This window comes from Coloeus monedula (genome assembly GCF_965178545.1).
Source record: "Coloeus monedula genome assembly, chromosome: Z".
Taxonomy (NCBI): domain Eukaryota; kingdom Metazoa; phylum Chordata; class Aves; order Passeriformes; family Corvidae; genus Coloeus; species Coloeus monedula.
In genome coordinates, this window is record NC_138822.1 from 17,848,648 (window position 1) to 17,869,096 (window position 20,449).

Genomic DNA, 20,449 nt, shown 5'->3' on the forward strand with positions numbered 1-20,449 from the left:
GTTTGAAATCTCACCCGCACCACTACCTCTGTGTCTGGGGGCCCCAGGATAAGGGATGCGGGCCTGTTAGAATGAGTTCAGAGGAGAGCGACTGAGGGTTCCTAAGAGCGTTGGAGAACCTCTGCTTTGAAGACAGGTTGGGAGTGTTAGCGTTGTTCAGCCTAGGGAAGAGAAGACCCCAGGGAAACCTTAGAACCCTTGCCAGTACCTAAGAGGGCCCCCTACAAGAATGATGGAGAGAGACTTTTCACAGGCATATGTAGTGATGATAGAAGAAAGGGCAGTGGCCTTTAACTGAAACAGATATGGATTAAATAGCAGGAAGACATTCTCTTCTGTGAGGCTGGTGAGGCATTGGCATAGGTTTCCCAGAGGCTTTGTGGATGCCCCCTCCCTGGAAGAGATACATTTGTCAGGTTTGCCTGAAGTGAAACAATGAGATGAAGCCGAGTGATACTCATTTAATAACTGTTAGGATTGGATTAGGGAGAGATGCCTCTGCCCAAATTAAGGTTCAAATGAGACCATATGATGACAACATACAGATTTTATTGAATGTGGATTTTATTTAACAAGAATTGTGAAGGAGAGAGATAGAAAGGTTTGAGGTCCTTCCCAAATTAAACCTTTCTGTGATGCTAGAGGATGTGTGGATGTGTATTTTAACTTGATATTATTGTTCTAATAATAATAATTTGTTACTCCTACTATTTAATCTTCTTCTTTAGCCTCTTCTTCTTCTTCTTCTGATCCCCATGCTTCTTCTCCTTCTTCTTAGTATTTACTTTTACTCCTCTCTCTTCTTCTACATCAACTTAGTCTTAGATTTATTCTTTTTACTTTGTCTTGTTTCTATTCTTATTCTTATTCTTATTCTTATTCTTATTCTTATTCTTATTCTTATTCTTATTCTTTTTCTTCCTCTTCTTCTTCTTCTCATTCTCATTCTCATTCTCATTCTTATTTTTTTAATTCTTATTTTTATTCTTATTCTTATGCTTTTTCCTATTCTTTTTCTTATTATTTTTTCTTTTCCTTTTTCCTATTCTTATTCTTATTCTTAATCCTATTCTTATTCTTGCTCTTATTCTCACTCTTATTCTCATTCTTATTATTATTCTTTTTTTTCTTGTTCTTATTCTTAAGTTTACTTCTTTTTCTTATTTACTACCACTATTTCTTCATTTTCTTCATCTTCTTTGTATTATTATTAGTCCTATTCCTATTATTTTTCTTTTTGTGGATTTTTTTGTGTTTTGTGTTGGTTTTAGGGGTTTTTTGTGTTTTGTTTTGGTTTTTTTGTTGTTGTTGTTGTTGTTTGTTTGTTTTGTTTTGTTTTGCTTTGCTTTTCACTACTGCCACTATTTCTTAAAGCCAACTTCCCTCTGTTTTGGAAGAATTGTTTGGTGAAGCCATGCAGTGGAGTCCTGGGAGCAATACCTCCTGTCTGCGCCCATTCCTCATGGATAAAATCCCAAAGGATCAGCACGTAGTCCTTTCAGGATGAGAGGAAATGGCCTTGGATTCCACCAGGGGAGGTACAGATTAAATATTCCAAACAACTTTTCCCTGACAGAGTGGTCAGGAATCGATTGCAAGAAGTTGCTCAGGGAGGTGGTAGAGTCACTGTCTCTGGAAGTGTTCAAGTCTTGTCTGGATGTGGCACGTGGGGACATGGTTTCAGGGTGATGATGGTGATGCCAGGGTGACAGTGGGACTGGATGACTTTCAAGGTCTCTTCCCACCCTGATGAGTGTCTGGCCTTCACCGCTGAGCCACCTGGCACCAAGTGTCCCGTGTGGATACTGGTCTGAGGCTGGCCACATGGGTAATATTTGCTCTTGGGGAGAGTGGCTTGGGATGCTCCAAAGCAGCCAGGGATTGCTGAGGCTGCAGGGACATGTCCAGGCAAAGGCAGCCCGTGTGGCTCCCCCAGGATGTGGGGCAGGCTGCCAGCCAGCTGCCGTCCAGGGGGCCCGGGCTGGCGCCGGCCGCAGCCCTAATCCTCGGGCCGTGGCGCCAGGCAGGAGCAGCGGAATAGGCCGCGCAGCATCCGCAGCGCCCGCCCGAGGCGGGAGGGACGTTTCTTGCGGGGACTCAGCTGCTGCCTGAGGGCCTGGGCTCCCAGCTGGGGAGGCGAGGCACAGAGCGGCGCTTGGGGGCACGGCTCAGATGGCCCATGCTCAACCCAGGCCTCGCGAGGGGCAGGCACTGGCAGCCTGCCTCCTGCCAAACCTCCCAGCTCTCTGTCTTCTTCACGGAGCTCGAGGAGGCTCACTCCATCCCACTCGTCCTCCTCCTGCAGCAAGGGCTTGTCCCCAATGTTCTGTTCCCAGCTGTCCTGCATCAGGTCTCGGTCACTGTCATTTTCCCAGCTGGACTGAGCTGAAGGCCTCTTGCCATTCCCTTTGGAAACCTCCTGACCAACGGAGTCTTCCTCTTCAGAAACCTCCTGGCCAATGGACTCTTCCCAATCAGACACTTCTTGGTAGCTACTGACATCTCCATGGGACAGCTCATGCTCGCTGTCTTCCTCCCAGTCAGAGAGATTTTGGGAGCTACCGACTTGTCCTTGAGAAAGGCCTTTCTCCGTGCCTTCTTCCCAGTCAGAAACTTCTAGGTAGCTGCTGGCTTCTCCTAGGGAGAGCTCTTCCGCAATGGATTCATCCCAGTCGGAGAGCTCGTGGTAGCTACCGGCTTCTTCTGGGGAGAGCTCCTGCTCAATGCAGGCTTCCTCTTGGGACACATCCTGAAACCCACCGGCTCCATCTACAGACAGCTCCTGCTCAGTGCTGGCTTCCTCTTGGAACCCTTCCTGCTCATCACTGGCATCTCCAGGGGACCGCTCCTGCTCAATGCAGGCTTCCCCTTGGGACCCTTCCTGGTCATCCCTGGCTTCTTCCAGGGGCAGCTCCTGCTCAATGCAGGCTTCCCCTTGGAACACATCCTGGTCGTTCGTACCTTCTTCTAGGGACAGCTCCTGCCCAATGCAGGCTTCCCCTTGGGACCCTTCTTGGTCAATCCTGGCTTCTTCTAGGGATAGCTCCTGCTCAATGCAGGCTTCCCCATGGAACATATCCTGGTCGTTCCTACCTTCTTCCAGGGGCAGCTCCTGCTCAATGCAGGCTTCCCCTTGCAATACAACCTGGTCATTGCTGTCTTTTTCTACGGATATCTCCTGCTCAATGCAGGCTTCCCCTTGCAATACATCCTGGTCGTTCCTGTCTTTTTCTAGGGACAGCTCCTGCCCAATGCAGGCTTCCCCTTGCAATACATCCTGGTCATTGCTGTCTTCTTGGGACAGCTCCTGCTCAATGCAGGCTTCCCCTTGGAACACATCCTGGTCATTGCTGTCTTTTTCGAGGGATAGCTCCTGCTCAATGCAGGCTTCCCCTTGGGACCCTTCCTGGTCGTCCCTGGCTTCTTCCAGGGACAGCTCCTGCTCAATGCAGGCTTCTCCTTGGGACCCTTCCTGGTGTCTGTTGGTTTCTCCTTGGGACAGCTCTGTGTTTTCCTCATCTTTGCACTGAGAAAGCTCGAGCTCCCCAGCTGAGTCCCTCTCCTCAGTCTCTTTCTCTGCCAGGACTGAGCCCCTGTCTGCCTCCTCCTGCTGCTCACTGAGGGCTTGGGCTCCCAGTGGGCTGGGTGAGGCGCTGGGGGTGCAGCAGGGGCTGTGCAGGCCAGAGATGGGGCTCTCTTGCTTTTCTTCTGGAGCTGCTGCTTCTAGTTCTGCAGCTGTGCTTTGCTCCAGGTCCCTCTGTTCCTCTGGCTGCTGGCCAGACGCCTGGGCCTCAAGCACAGCCTCTCGCACCACCTCATGGCTGATGTGCCACGCCAAGTCCAGCAGAGCCTGGCTGTAGCCTGGGGGGCTGCGTGGAGCAGGGACTGGGCTCTCTGGCGCTGCCGATGGCACCTCCTCCGTGAGGCCAGGAGAAGCTGGTGCCTTTTCCACCTCGGCAGGCAGAGGCTCGGGAGGCTCCTCCTCCTCCTCAGCAGCTCCAGCTGGAGCAGCAGTGGCTGCCAGCTCGTCCTCTGTGGGACTCCCTGGGGCAGGAGAGGCGCTGGGCAGCTCATGGGCTGCCTCTCCTGCCACCTGGGTGCCCACGCTGCTGGGAGAGGCGGGCCCCTCCTGGGTATCCTCATCCTTCTCTGGGTACAAGGGTTTGTCCCACATCTTGTCACTGACACCTTCTGCCCATTGGGGCAGCCCCTGGCTGCTGACACTTCCTTCCCATTGGGGCAGCTTTTGGTCACTCCTGTCTTTTTCCCACCGGCCTAGCTCCTGGACATTGTAGTCTTTTCCTTGTGATAGCTCCTTGTCCCTGTTGTCTCCCACCTGGGGCAACTCTGGCTGTCTCTTGTCTCCTTCCCATTGGTACATGTGCAGGTGGCCTTGCACATCTTCTTCCAAAGGAGACAGTTCCTGCTCTCCCTCCCCTTCCCACTGGGACAGCTCTTGGCATGTCAGGTCTTCTTCCCACTGGGACCATTCTTGGCATATCTCATCCTCTTCCTCCCATGGGTACAGCTCCTGGACGGTCACACTTTCCTCCCAGTAGTACAGCTCTTGCTGTGTGCCATCCCCCCACTGGACTTTCATACCTACCTCCCTCTGATGCAACTCTTGATGTGTCACAACTCCCCATGGGGAAACTTCCTGGATCGTCACTTCTTGCCCTCGGTAAAACTCTTGGATTGTCACTTCTTCCCAGAGGCAAAGTTCTTGGCCACTAAGGCCTCCCCACTGGGAAAGCTCTTGATCCGAGTCGTATTCCCACTCTTCGTCCATGTTGACAAAGGCCCCCTCCTCCTCAGTGTCCGACAGGGGCAGGCCTGAGCTGCTGCCTGCCCCCAGCCACTGCCCACTGAGGGCCTGGTCTGGCAGCCAGCCGGGCAAGGGGCTGGGGGGCTGTGAGCTGGGGTTCACGTGGTCCTCCTTCACGTCTGACGCTGTCTGACGCACAGGAATCCCGGGAGCTGCTTCCTCCTGCGAGAGCGGCTCTGGCGGGACTGGGCTCCCCAGGGCTCTGCGCCCCTTGGATACCCCCTGGCAGGGCAGGGCGGGGCTCTACCGTGTCACAAGGGCCTCTGGGCACCACAATGTCCCACATCATCCAGGGCCCTGACACAAGGCGCCTGTGTCACAAAGGGCCACACCTGGCACCCCTTTGACAGCTGAAGCCACTGGAAGTGGCATGGAGCAGCCCCCAGGCTTGCGGGCTTCTAGACCCTTGTTATGATCCCGTCATTAAACTTGTCAGAAATGCTTTGGCCTGAATTAAGGTGCAAATGAGGCCATATGCCAAAGTCAGTAGTATGGGTTTTATTGAACAGTAAGTGAGAGAGAGAGAGAGAGAGAAAGAGAGAGAAAGAGAAAGAAATAGAAAAGAGGTGGGGGCAGACAAAGAGAGTGACAGAGACAGATTTAAAAACATCACCACTCTGAGGATGCCAATGGCATTCTGTTGATGCTCTCCATCAGGGCTTCTTGGCGGTAAGGGTTCCCTGGAAACATGGAGTTTGGGGGATTGACGTACGTTTGGGCCAGGTGGGAACGCCCAGGTACCTGCCCTGGTGGGGGGCAAGTTTGACACAGTCTCTTGCAACAGACTCTGGATCTGTTGTATCCCTTTGCATCGCGTGTGATGCTCTGCTGCAAGGCCTCAGCAATGAGTCTGGGGAGCGCTTTGGGGGTCTTTGATGGATTATGACACCTGCTCAGCTGCCCGTCATGTGAATTTCTCATGGATGTGGCCTTCCCAGGGTGGGGGGTTTTACAGCTGAGCCAGTTTGTGTGAGGGAGGATGGGTGTTCAGTGCCTCTGACCAGAGGTCACGCCACAGCCCCAAAACTCTCCTCCTCCCTTCTTGGTTGTGGGGGAGTGTTGGGGTTTTAGGAGCTCTGCTGGGTTTTTTTCTGTTCCAGGAATTTTCCCCATATGTGTTGCTAGGGGGACAAATGGCTGCATATTTCATCAAACAAAAGAGCTGGCGATGGGGGTGGGGTGCATCTGGCTACTCTTTGGTTTTGCCTGGGTGTGTGGACAGTCGGTCCCCAGCATTTGGACAGAGAGGGAGGCTGCTTTCTTTGGCTGCTTTTCCTTCTGCCAGAGAAACCCCGGGATCCAAAGCCCGCCTTCCCTGCCCCCACCATTGCTTTGAGCCTTCGCTACCTTGTAGCCCTGCTCATCCTGCCTGCCCAGACCTCCGGGGGGCTCCCACCGCAGCTCCGCGCTTTGGATACATCTCGCCTGCCACCCAGGATTTGTGCTCGTCCCTGCCGCTCCAGCCTGCCGCTCCAGCCTGCCGTTGCCCAGGGTCCGGCCGGACACCGGGATCGGCTGCCCAGGGCTTTGCGAAGCCTTTGTCCCATCCCTTCCCGGCATCCCAGGCCACCAGGGCCGCGTGCTCCCCGAGCTCGCTCCGGAGCGCCCCCTGCAGCCGCGGGGGAACCATCGCACCTGCCCTGCTCACCGGGAGCCGCCAGCGCCCCTGCCGGCTGCGAGCGGAACTGCACCCCAGGGGAAAGGGCCCGACAGCCCAGAGGGCTGGCACTGGGCTTGGGATTGTTTGCTGCTACTGCCAGAATTGTTGCTGTTTGCTTGACTGGTTATACACATAGAGATCTATCATAGTAAAGAACTGTTCTTCCTATTTTCCCACATCTTTGCCTAAAAGCCCCTTGATTTCAAAATTATAATAACTCGGAGGGAAGGGGGGGTTGCATCTGCCATTCCAAGGGAGGCTCCTGCCTTCCTTAGCAGACACCTGTCTTTCAAACCAAGACAGGGAGTGTGTGCAAACCTGGCCTCAGCAGAGGAGCCTGTGGGCTATGGCCTCCCCAGGCTGAATCCAGCCCAAGCTGATTTTCAGGACAGCTTCTGCGTTTGGCTTTCTTGTGGGTACCTTCTCCTCCCTTAGTCTTGTTTCCTTGTTCCTAGACCAGAGGTAACTGAGCACTAATGTCGCCGTCATGCTATCTCAAGTTCTGTTAGGCAGCTTAAGTCCCAGCCCAAAGCTGCAGTCAGGTGAAGGAGAGGTGGGCTTGGGGAGTCTCAGCCTCTTTATACAGTTTTGCCATAATGGGCAAAACTCCTTTGTAACAATGTTTAAGTCCTTACCCATAACATTTCAGTCTCTGACAATCCTGATGTGCCCAGAGCCCCTGTGAGGCTTTGGACACAGTGCCACACGACACCTCAAGCCCCACACTGCACAGCCCTGCCTTTGGAGGGTGGGCTATGCAGGGCATGAAGAATTGGCCAGATGGAGGCAGCTGGGGAGCTGTGGTCAGTGGCTCCATGCCCAGGTGGAGGCTGGGGACGAGGAGCGTCCATCAGGGCTCTGGCCTTGGCCCTGGGGCTCTTGAATGGCTTCGCCAGTGACACAGAGAGTGCATGGAGCTCCCTCTCAGCACAGGGTTTGCAGGGCACAGGAAGCTGAGTGGGGCAGGGGCTGAGGAGAAGGACTTGGGGGTGCTGATGGAGGAGAAGCTCAGCGTGAGCCAACAATCTGTGCTGCCAGCCCAAAAAGCCACCCGTGGGCTGAGCTGCATGGAAAGGAGCAAAGAGCTGCAGGTCAAGGGAGGTAATTGTGGCCCTCTAGTCCATTGTTTGAAATCTCACCCGCACCACTACCTCTGTGTCTGGGGGCCCCAGGATAAGGGATGCGGGCCTGTTAGAATGAGTTCAGAGGAGAGCCACTGAGGGTTCCTAAGAGCGTTGGAGAACCTCTGCTTTGAAGACAGGTTGGGAGTGTTAGCGTTGTTCAGCCTAGGGAAGAGAAGACCCCAGGGAAACCTTAGAACCCTTGCCAGTACCTAAGAGGGCCCCCTACAAGAATGATGGAGAGAGACTTTTCACAGGCATATGTAGTGATGATAGAAGAAAGGGCAGTGGCCTTTAACTGAAACAGATATGGATTAAATAGCAGGAAGACATTCTCTTCTGTGAGGCTGGTGAGGCATTGGCATAGGTTTCCCAGAGGCTTTGTGGATGCCCCCTCCCTGGAAGAGATACATTTGTCAGGTTTGCCTGAAGTGAAACAATGAGATGAAGCCGAGTGATACTCATTTATTAACTGTTAGGATTGGATTAGGGAGAGATGCCTCTGCCCAAATTAAGGTTCAAATGAGACCATATGATGACAACATACAGATTTTATTGAATGTGGATTTTATTTAACAAGAATTGTGAAGGAGAGAGATAGAAAGGTTTGAGGTCCTTCCCAAATTAAACCTTTCTGTGATGCTAGAGGATGTGTGGATGTGTATTTTAACTTGATATTATTGTTCTAATAATAATAATTTGTTACTCCTACTATTTAATCTTCTTCTTTAGCCTCTTCTTCTTCTTCTTCTGATCCCCATGCTTCTTCTCCTTCTTCTTAGTATTTACTTTTACTCCTCTCTCTTCTTCTACATCAACTTAGTCTTAGATTTATTCTTTTTACTTTGTCTTGTTTCTATTCTTATTCTTATTCTTATTCTTATTCTTATTCTTATTCTTTTTCTTCCTCTTCTTCTTCTTCTCATTCTCATTCTCATTCTCATTCTTATTTTTTTAATTCTTATTTTTATTCTTATTCTTATGCTTTTTCCTATTCTTTTTCTTATTATTTTTTCTTTTCCTTTTTCCTATTCTTATTCTTATTCTTAATCCTATTCTTATTCTTGCTCTTATTCTCACTCTTATTCTCATTCTTATTATTATTCTTTTTTTTCTTGTTCTTATTCTTAAGTTTACTTCTTTTTCTTATTTACTACCACTATTTCTTCATTTTCTTCATCTTCTTTGTATTATTATTAGTCCTATTCCTATTATTTTTCTTTTTGTGGATTTTTTTGTGTTTTGTGTTGGTTTTAGGGGTTTTTTGTGTTTTGTTTTGGTTTTTTTGTTGTTGTTGTTGTTTGTTTGTTTTGTTTTGTTTTGTTTTGCTTTTCACTACTGCCACTATTTCTTAAAGCCAACTTCCCTCTGTTTTGGAAGAATTGTTTGGTGAAGCCATGCAGTGGAGTCCTGGGAGCAATACCTCCTGTCTGCGCCCATTCCTCATGGATAAAATCCCAAAGGATCAGCACGTAGTCCTTTCAGGATGAGAGGAAATGGCCTTGGATTCCACCAGGGGAGGTACAGATTAAATATTCCAAACAACTTTTCCCTGACAGAGTGGTCAGGAATCGATTGCAAGAAGTTGCTCAGGGAGGTGGTAGAGTCACTGTCTCTGGAAGTGTTCAAGTCTTGTCTGGATGTGGCACGTGGGGACATGGTTTCAGGGTGATGATGGTGATGCCAGGGTGACGGTGGGACTGGATGACTTTCAAGGTCTCTTCCCACCCTGATGAGTGTCTGGCCTTCACCGCTGAGCCACCTGGCACCAAGTGTCCCGTGTGGATACTGGTCTGAGGCTGGCCACATGGGTAATATTTGCTCTTGGGGAGAGTGGCTTGGGATGCTCCAAAGCAGCCAGGGATTGCTGAGGCTGCAGGGACATGTCCAGGCAAAGGCAGCCCGTGTGGCTCCCCCAGGATGTGGGGCAGGCTGCCAGCCAGCTGCCGTCCAGGGGGCCCGGGCTGGCGCCGGCCGCAGCCCTAATCCTCGGGCCGTGGCGCCAGGCAGGAGCAGCGGAATAGGCCGCGCAGCATCCGCAGCGCCCGCCCGAGGCGGGAGGGACGTTTCTTGCGGGGACTCAGCTGCTGCCTGAGGGCCTGGGCTCCCAGCTGGGGAGGCGAGGCACAGAGCGGCGCTTGGGGGCACGGCTCAGATGGCCCATGCTCAACCCAGGCCTCGCGAGGGGCAGGCACTGGCAGCCTGCCTCCTGCCAAACCTCCCAGCTCTCTGTCTTCTTCACGGAGCTCGAGGAGGCTCACTCCATCCCACTCGTCCTCCTCCTGCAGCAAGGGCTTGTCCCCAATGTTCTGTTCCCAGCTGTCCTGCATCAGGTCTCGGTCACTGTCATTTTCCCAGCTGGACTGAGCTGAAGGCCTCTTGCCATTCCCTTTGGAAACCTCCTGACCAACGGAGTCTTCCTCTTCAGAAACCTCCTGGCCAATGGACTCTTCCCAATCAGACACTTCTTGGTAGCTACTGACATCTCCATGGGACAGCTCATGCTCGCTGTCTTCCTCCCAGTCAGAGAGATTTTGGGAGCTACCGACTTGTCCTTGAGAAAGGCCTTTCTCCGTGCCTTCTTCCCAGTCAGAAACTTCTAGGTAGCTGCTGGCTTCTCCTAGGGAGAGCTCTTCCGCAATGGATTCATCCCAGTCGGAGAGCTCGTGGTAGCTACCGGCTTCTTCTGGGGAGAGCTCCTGCTCAATGCAGGCTTCCTCTTGGGACACATCCTGAAACCCACCGGCTCCATCTACAGACAGCTCCTGCTCAGTGCTGGCTTCCTCTTGGAACCCTTCCTGCTCATCACTGGCATCTCCAGGGGACCGCTCCTGCTCAATGCAGGCTTCCCCTTGGGACCCTTCCTGGTCATCCCTGGCTTCTTCCAGGGGCAGCTCCTGCTCAATGCAGGCTTCCCCTTGGAACACATCCTGGTCGTTCGTACCTTCTTCTAGGGACAGCTCCTGCCCAATGCAGGCTTCCCCTTGGGACCCTTCTTGGTCAATCCTGGCTTCTTCTAGGGATAGCTCCTGCTCAATGCAGGCTTCCCCATGGAACATATCCTGGTCGTTCCTACCTTCTTCCAGGGGCAGCTCCTGCTCAATGCAGGCTTCCCCTTGCAATACAACCTGGTCATTGCTGTCTTTTTCTACGGATATCTCCTGCTCAATGCAGGCTTCCCCTTGCAATACATCCTGGTCGTTCCTGTCTTTTTCTAGGGACAGCTCCTGCTCAATGCAGGCTTCCCCTTGCAATACATCCTGGTCATTGCTGTCTTCTTGGGACAGCTCCTGCTCAATGCAGGCTTCCCCTTGGAACACATCCTGGTCATTGCTGTCTTTTTCGAGGGATAGCTCCTGCTCAATGCAGGCTTCCCCTTGGGACCCTTCCTGGTCGTCCCTGGCTTCTTCCAGGGACAGCTCCTGCTCAATGCAGGCTTCTCCTTGGGACCCTTCCTGGTGTCTGTTGGTTTCTCCTTGGGACAGCTCTGTGTTTTCCTCATCTTTGCACTGAGAAAGCTCGAGCTCCCCAGCTGAGTCCCTCTCCTCAGTCTCTTTCTCTGCCAGGACTGAGCCCCTGTCTGCCTCCTCCTGCTGCTCACTGAGGGCTTGGGCTCCCAGTGGGCTGGGTGAGGCGCTGGGGGTGCAGCAGGGGCTGTGCAGGCCAGAGATGGGGCTCTCTTGCTTTTCTTCTGGAGCTGCTGCTTCTAGTTCTGCAGCTGTGCTTTGCTCCAGGTCCCTCTGTTCCTCTGGCTGCTGGCCAGACGCCTGGGCCTCAAGCACAGCCTCTCGCACCACCTCATGGCTGATGTGCCACGCCAAGTCCAGCAGAGCCTGGCTGTAGCCTGGGGGGCTGCGTGGAGCAGGGACTGGGCTCTCTGGCGCTGCCGATGGCACCTCCTCCGTGAGGCCAGGAGAAGCTGGTGCCTTTTCCACCTCGGCAGGCAGAGGCTCGGGAGGCTCCTCCTCCTCCTCAGCAGCTCCAGCTGGAGCAGCAGCGGCTGCCAGCTCGTCCTCTGTGGGACTCCCTGGGGCAGGAGAGGCGCTGGGCAGCTCATGGGCTGCCTCTCCTGCCACCTGGGTGCCCACGCTGCTGGGAGAGGCGGGCCCCTCCTGGGTATCCTCATCCTTCTCTGGGTACAAGGGTTTGTCCCACATCTTGTCACTGACACCTTCTGCCCATTGGGGCAGCCCCTGGCTGCTGACACTTCCTTCCCATTGGGGCAGCTTTTGGTCACTCCTGTCTTTTTCCCACCGGGCTAGCTCCTGGACATTGTAGTCTTTTCCTTGTGATAGCTCCTTGTCCCTGTTGTCTCCCACCTGGGGCAACTCTGGCTGTCTCTTGTCTCCTTCCCATTGGTACATGTGCAGGTGGCCTTGCACATCTTCTTCCAAAGGAGACAGTTCCTGCTCTCCCTCCCCTTCCCACTGGGACAGCTCTTGGCATGTCAGGTCTTCTTCCCACTGGGACCATTCTTGGCATATCTCATCCTCTTCCTCCCATGGGTACAGCTCCTGGACGGTCACACTTTCCTCCCAGTAGTACAGCTCTTGCTGTGTGCCATCCCCCCACTGGACTTTCATACCTACCTCCCTCTGATGCAACTCTTGATGTGTCACAACTCCCCATGGGGAAACTTCCTGGATCGTCACTTCTTGCCCTCGGTAAAACTCTTGGATTGTCACTTCTTCCCAGAGGCAAAGTTCTTGGCCACTAAGGCCTCCCCACTGGGAAAGCTCTTGATCCGAGTCGTATTCCCACTCTTCGTCCATGTTGACAAAGGCCCCCTCCTCCTCAGTGTCCGACAGGGGCAGGCCTGAGCTGCTGCCTGCCCCCAGCCACTGCCCACTGAGGGCCTGGTCTGGCAGCCAGCCGGGCAAGGGGCTGGGGGGCTGTGAGCTGGGGTTCACGTGGTCCTCCTTCACGTCTGACGCTGTCTGACGCACAGGAATCCCGGGAGCTGCTTCCTCCTGCGAGAGCGGCTCTGGCGGGACTGGGCTCCCCAGGGCTCTGCGCCCCTTGGATACCCCCTGGCAGGGCAGGGCGGGGCTCTACCGTGTCACAAGGGCCTCTGGGCACCACAATGTCCCACATCATCCAGGGCCCTGACACAAGGCGCCTGTGTCACAAAGGGCCACACCTGGCACCCCTTTGACAGCTGAAGCCACTGGAAGTGGCATGGAGCAGCCCCCAGGCTTGCGGGCTTCTAGACCCTTGTTATGATCCCGTCATTAAACTTGTCAGAAATGCTTTGGCCTGAATTAAGGTGCAAATGAGGCCATATGCCAAAGTCAGTAGTATGGGTTTTATTGAACAGTAAGTGAGAGAGAGAGAGAGAGAGAAAGAGAGAGAAAGAGAAAGAAATAGAAAAGAGGTGGGGGCAGACAAAGAGAGTGACAGAGACAGATTTAAAAACATCACCACTCTGAGGATGCCAATGGCATTCTGTTGATGCTCTCCATCAGGGCTTCTTGGCGGTAAGGGTTCCCTGGAAACATGGAGTTTGGGGGATTGACGTACGTTTGGGCCAGGTGGGAACGCCCAGGTACCTGCCCTGGTGGGGGGCAAGCTTGACACAGTCTCTTGCAACAGACTCTGGATCTGTTGTATCCCTTTGCATCGCGTGTGATGCTCTGCTGCAAGGCCTCAGCAATGAGTCTGGGGAGCGCTTTGGGGGTCTTTGATGGATTATGACACCTGCTCAGCTGCCCGTCATGTGAATTTCTCATGGATGTGGCCTTCCCAGGGTGGGGGGTTTTACAGCTGAGCCAGTTTGTGTGAGGGAGGATGGGTGTTCAGTGCCTCTGACCAGAGGTCACGCCACAGCCCCAAAACTCTCCTCCTCCCTTCTTGGTTGTGGGGGAGTGTTGGGGTTTTAGGAGCTCTGCTGGGTTTTTTTCTGTTCCAGGAATTTTCCCCATATGTGTTGCTAGGGGGACAAATGGCTGCATATTTCATCAAACAAAAGAGCTGGCGATGGGGGTGGGGTGCATCTGGCTACTCTTTGGTTTTGCCTGGGTGTGTGGACAGTCGGTCCCCGGCGTTTGGACAGAGAGGGAGGCTGCTTTCTTTGGCTGCTTTTCCTTCTGCCAGAGAAACCCCGGGATCCAAAGCCCGCCTTCCCTGCCCCCACCATTGCTTTGAGCCTTCGCTACCTTGTAGCCCTGCTCATCCTGCCTGCCCAGACCTCCGGGGGGCTCCCACCGCAGCTCCGCGCTTTGGATACATCTCGCCTGCCACCCAGGATTTGTGCTCGTCCCTGCCGCTCCAGCCTGCCGCTCCAGCCTGCTGTTGCCCAGGGTCCGGCCGGACACCGGGATCGGCTGCCCAGGGCTTTGCGAAGCCTTTGTCCCATCCCTTCCCGGCATCCCAGGCCACCAGGGCCGCGTGCTCCCCGAGCTCGCTCCGGAGCGCCCCCTGCAGCCGCGGGGGAACCATCGCACCTGCCCTGCTCACCGGGAGCCGCCAGCGCCCCTGCCGGCTGCGAGCGGAACTGCACCCCAGGGGAAAGGGCCCGACAGCCCAGAGGGCTGGCACTGGGCTTGGGATTGTTTGCTGCTACTGCCAGAATTGTTGCTGTTTGCTTGACTGGTTATACACATAGAGATCTATCATAGTAAAGAACTGTTCTTCCTATTTTCCCACATCTTTGCCTAAAAGCCCCTTGATTTCAAAATTATAATAACTCGGAGGGAAGGGGGGGTTGCATCTGCCATTCCAAGGGAGGCTCCTGCCTTCCTTAGCAGACACCTGTCTTTCAAACCAAGACAGGGAGTGTGTGCAAACCTGGCCTCAGCAGAGGAGCCTGTGGGCTATGGCCTCCCCAGGCTGAATCCAGCCCAAGCTGATTTTCAGGACAGCTTCTGCGTTTGGCTTTCTTGTGGGTACCTTCTCCTCCCTTAGTCTTGTTTCCTTGTTCCTAGACCAGAGGTAACTGAGCACTAATGTCGCCGTCATGCTATCTCAAGTTCTGTTAGGCAGCTTAAGTCCCAGCCCAAAGCTGCAGTCAGGTGAAGGAGAGGTGGGCTTGGGGAGTCTCAGCCTCTTTATACAGTTTTGCCATAATGGGCAAAACTCCTTTGTAACAATGTTTAAGTCCTTACCCATAACATTTCAGTCTCTGACAATCCTGATGTGCCCAGAGCCCCTGTGAGGCTTTGGACACAGTGCCACACGACACCTCAAGCCCCACACTGCACAGCCCTGCCTTTGGAGGGTGGGCTATGCAGGGCATGAAGAATTGGCCAGATGGAGGCAGCTGGGGAGCTGTGGTCAGTGGCTCCATGCCCAGGTGGAGGCTGGGGACGAGGAGCGTCCATCAGGGCTCTGGCCTTGGCCCTGGGGCTCTTGAATGGCTTCGCCAGTGACACAGAGAGTGCATGGAGCTCCCTCTCAGCACAGGGTTTGCAGGGCACAGGAAGCTGAGTGGGGCAGGGGCTGAGGAGAAGGACTTGGGGGTGCTGATGGAGGAGAAGCTCAGCGTGAGCCAACAATCTGTGCTGCCAGCCCAAAAAGCCACCCGTGGGCTGAGCTGCATGGAAAGGAGCAAAGAGCTGCAGGTCAAGGGAGGTAATTGTGGCCCTCTAGTCCATTGTTTGAAATCTCACCCGCACCACTACCTCTGTGTCTGGGGGCCCCAGGATAAGGGATGCGGGCCTGTTAGAATGAGTTCAGAGGAGAGCGACTGAGGGTTCCTAAGAGCGTTGGAGAACCTCTGCTTTGAAGACAGGTTGGGAGTGTTAGCGTTGTTCAGCCTAGGGAAGAGAAGACCCCAGGGAAACCTTAGAACCCTTGCCAGTACCTAAGAGGGCCCCCTACAAGAATGATGGAGAGAGACTTTTCACAGGCATATGTAGTGATGATAGAAGAAAGGGCAGTGGCCTTTAACTGAAACAGATATGGATTAAATAGCAGGAAGACATTCTCTTCTGTGAGGCTGGTGAGGCATTGGCATAGGTTTCCCAGAGGCTTTGTGGATGCCCCCTCCCTGGAAGAGATACATTTGTCAGGTTTGCCTGAAGTGAAACAATGAGATGAAGCCGAGTGATACTCATTTAATAACTGTTAGGATTGGATTAGGGAGAGATGCCTCTGCCCAAATTAAGGTTCAAATGAGACCATATGATGACAACATACAGATTTTATTGAATGTGGATTTTATTTAACAAGAATTGTGAAGGAGAGAGATAGAAAGGTTTGAGGTCCTTCCCAAATTAAACCTTTCTGTGATGCTAGAGGATGTGTGGATGTGTATTTTAACTTGATATTATTGTTCTAATAATAATAATTTGTTACTCCTACTATTTAATCTTCTTCTTTAGCCTCTTCTTCTTCTTCTTCTGATCCCCATGCTTCTTCTCCTTCTTCTTAGTATTTACTTTTACTCCTCTTTCTTCTTCTACATCAACTTAGTCTTAGATTTATTCTTTTTACTTTGTCTTGTTTCTATTCTTATTCTTATTCTTATTCTTATTCTTATTCTTATTCTTATTCTTATTCTTATTCTTTTTCTTCCTCTTCTTCTTCTTCTCATTCTCATTCTCATTCTCATTCTTATTTTTTTAATTCTTATTTTTATTCTTATTCTTATGCTTTTTCCTATTCTTTTTCTTATTATTTTTTCTTTTCCTTTTTCCTATTCTTATTCTTATTCTTAATCCTATTCTTATTCTTGCTCTTATTCTCACTCTTATTCTCATTCTTATTATTATTCTTTTTTTTCTTGTTCTTATTCTTAAGTTTACTTCTTTTTCTTATTTACTACCACTATTTCTTCATTTTCTTCATCTTCTTTGTATTATTATTAGTCCTATTCCTATTATTTTTCTTTTTGTGGATTTTTTTGTGTTTTGTGTTGGTTTTAGGGGTTTTTTGTGTTTTGTTTTGGTTTTTTTGTTGTTGTTGTTGTTGTTTGTTTGTTTTGTTTTGTTTTGCTTTGCTTTTCACTACTGCCACTATTTCTTAAAGCCAACTTCCCTCTGTTTTGGAAGAATTGTTTGGTGAAGCCATGCAGTGGAGTCCTGGGAGCAATACCTCCTGTCTGCGCCCATTCCTCATGGATAAAATCCCAAAGGATCAGCACGTAGTCCTTTCAGGATGAGAGGAAATGGCCTTGGATTCCACCAGGGGAGGTACAGATTAAATATTCCAAACAACTTTTCCCTGACAGAGTGGTCAGGAATCGATTGCAAGAAGTTGCTCAGGGAGGTGGTAGAGTCACTGTCTCTGGAAGTGTTCAAGTCTTGTCTGGATGTGGCACGTGGGGACATGGTTTCAGGGTGATGATGGTGATGCCAGGGTGACGGTGGGACTGGATGACTTTCAAGGTCTCTTCCCACCCTGATGAGTGTCTGGCCTTCACCGCTGAGCCACCTGGCACCAAGTGTCCCGTGTGGATACTGGTCTGAGGCTGGCCACATGGGTAATATTTGCTCTTGGGGAGAGTGGCTTGGGATGCTCCAAAGCAGCCAGGGATTGCTGAGGCTGCAGAGACATGTCCAGGCAAAGGCAGCCCGTGTGGCTCCCCCAGGATGTGGGGCAGGCTGCCAGCCAGCTGCCGTCCAGGGGGCCCGGGCTGGCGCCGGCCGCAGCCCTAATCCTCGGGCCGTGGCGCCAGGCAGGAGCAGCGGAATAGGCCGCGCAGCATCCGCAGCGCCCGCCCGAGGCGGGAGGGACGTTTCTTGCGGGGACTCAGCTGCTGCCTGAGGGCCTGGGCTCCCAGCTGGGGAGGCGAGGCACAGAGCGGCGCTTGGGGGCACGGCTCAGATGGCCCATGCTCAACCCAGGCCTCGCGAGGGGCAGGCACTGGCAGCCTGCCTCCTGCCAAACCTCCCAGCTCTCTGTCTTCTTCACGGAGCTCGAGGAGGCTCACTCCATCCCACTCGTCCTCCTCCTGCAGCAAGGGCTTGTCCCCAATGTTCTGTTCCCAGCTGTCCTGCATCAGGTCTCGGTCACTGTCATTTTCCCAGCTGGACTGAGCTGAAGGCCTCTTGCCATTCCCTTTGGAAACCTCCTGACCAACGGAGTCTTCCTCTTCAGAAACCTCCTGGCCAATGGACTCTTCCCAATCAGACACTTCTTGGTAGCTACTGACATCTCCATGGGACAGCTCATGCTCGCTGTCTTCCTCCCAGTCAGAGAGATTTTGGGAGCTACCGACTTGTCCTTGAGAAAGGCCTTTCTCCGTGCCTTCTTCCCAGTCAGAAACTTCTAGGTAGCTGCTGGCTTCTCCTAGGGAGAGCTCTTCCGCAATGGATTCATCCCAGTCGGAGAGCTCGTGGTAGCTACCGGCTTCTTCTGGGGAGAGCTCCTGCTCAATGCAGGCTTCCTCTTGGGACACATCCTGAAACCCACCGGCTCCATCTACAGACAGCTCCTGCTCAGTGCTGGCTTCCTCTTGGAACCCTTCCTGCTCATCACTGGCATCTCCAGGGGACCGCTCCTGCTCAATGCAGGCTTCCCCTTGGGACCCTTCCTGGTCATCCCTGGCTTCTTCCAGGGGCAGCTCCTGCTCAATGCAGGCTTCCCCTTGGAACACATCCTGGTCGTTCGTACCTTCTTCTAGGGACAGCTCCTGCCCAATGCAGGCTTCCCCTTGGGACCCTTCTTGGTCAATCCTGGCTTCTTCTAGGGATAGCTCCTGCTCAATGCAGGCTTCCCCATGGAACATATCCTGGTCGTTCCTACCTTCTTCCAGGGGCAGCTCCTGCTCAATGCAGGCTTCCCCTTGCAATACAACCTGGTCATTGCTGTCTTTTTCTACGGATATCTCCTGCTCAATGCAGGCTTCCCCTTGCAATACATCCTGGTCGTTCCTGTCTTTTTCTAGGGACAGCTCCTGCTCAATGCAGGCTTCCCCTTGCAATACATCCTGGTCATTGCTGTCTTCTTGGGACAGCTCCTGCTCAATGCAGGCTTCCCCTTGGAACACATCCTGGTCATTGCTGTCTTTTTCGAGGGATAGCTCCTGCTCAATGCAGGCTTCCCCTTGGGACCCTTCCTGGTCGTCCCTGGCTTCTTCCAGGGACAGCTCCTGCTCAATGCAGGCTTCTCCTTGGGACCCTTCCTGGTGTCTGTTGGTTTCTCCTTGGGACAGCTCTGTGTTTTCCTCATCTTTGCACTGAGAAAGCTCGAGCTCCCCAGCTGAGTCCCTCTCCTCAGTCTCTTTCTCTGCCAGGACTGAGCCCCTGTCTGCCTCCTCCTGCTGCTCACTGAGGGCTTGGGCTCCCAGTGGGCTGGGTGAGGCGCTGGGGGTGCAGCAGGGGCTGTGCAGGCCAGAGATCAGGCTCTCTTGCTTTTCTTCTGGAGCTGCTGCTTCTAGTTCTGCAGCTGTGCTTTGCTCCAGGTCCCTCTGTTCCTCTGGCTGCTGGCCAGACGCCTGGGCCTCAAGCACAGCCTCTCGCACCACCTCATGGCTGATGTGCCACGCCAAGTCCAGCAGAGCCTGGCTGTAGCCTGGGGGGCTGCGTGGAGCAGGGACTGGGCTCTCTGGCGCTGCCGATGGCACCTCCTCCGTGAGGCCAGGAGAAGCTGGTGCCTTTTCCACCTCGGCAGGCAGAGGCTCGGGAGGCTCCTCCTCCTCCTCAGCAGCTCCAGCTGGAGCAGCAGCGGCTGCCAGCTCGTCCTCTGTGGGACTCCCTGGGGCAGGAGAGGCGCTGGGCAGCTCATGGGCTGCCTCTCCTGCCACCTGGGTGCCCACGCTGCTGGGAGAGGCGGGCCCCTCCTGGGTATCCTCATCCTTCTCTGGGTACAAGGGTTTGTCCCACATCTTGTCACTGACACCTTCTGCCCATTGGGGCAGCCCCTGGCTGCTGACACTTCCTTCCCATTGGGGCAGCTTTTGGTCACTCCTGTCTTTTTCCCACCGGCCTAGCTCCTGGACATTGTAGTCTTTTCCTTGTGATAGCTCCTTGTCCCTGTTGTCTCCCACCTGGGGCAACTCTGGCTGTCTCTTGTCTCCTTCCCATTGGTACATGTGCAGGTGGCCTTGCACATCTTCTTCCAAAGGAGACAGTTCCTGCTCTCCCTCCCCTTCCCACTGGGACAGCTCTTGGCATGTCAGGTCTTCTTCCCACTGGGACCATTCTTGGCATATCTCATCCTCTTCCTCCCATGGGTACAGCTCCTGGACGGTCACACTTTCCTCCCAGTAGTACAGCTCTTGCTGTGTGCCATCCCCCCACTGGACTTTCATACCTACCTCCCTCTGATGCAACTCTTGATGTGTCACAACTCCCCATGGGGAAACTTCCTGGATCGTCACTTCTTGCCCTCGGTAAAACTCTTGGATTGTCACTTCTTCCCAGAGGCAAAGTTCTTGGCCACTAAGGCCTCCCCACTGGGAAAGCTCTTGATCCGAGTCGTATTCCCACTCTTCGTCCATGTTGACAAAGGCCCCCTCCTCCTCAGTGTCCGACAGGGGCAGGCCTGAGCTGCTGCCTGCCCCCAGCCACTGCCCACTGAGGGCCTGGTCTGGCAGCCAGCCGGGCAAGGGGCTGGGGGGCTGTGAGCTGGGGTTCACGTGGTCCTCCTTCACGTCTGACGCTGTCTGACGCACAGGAATCCCGGGAGCTGCTTCCTCCTGCGAGAGCGGCTCTGGCGGGACTGGGCTCCCCAGGGCTCTGCGCCCCTTGGATACCCCCTGGCAGGGCAGGGCGGGGCTCTACCGTGTCACAAGGGCCTCTGGGCACCACAATGTCCCACATCATCCAGGGCCCTGACACAAGGCGCCTGTGTCACAAAGGGCCACACCTGGCACCCCTTTGACAGCTGAAGCCACTGGAAGTGGCATGGAGCAGCCCCCAGGCTTGCGGGCTTCTAGACCCTTGTTATGATCCCGTCATT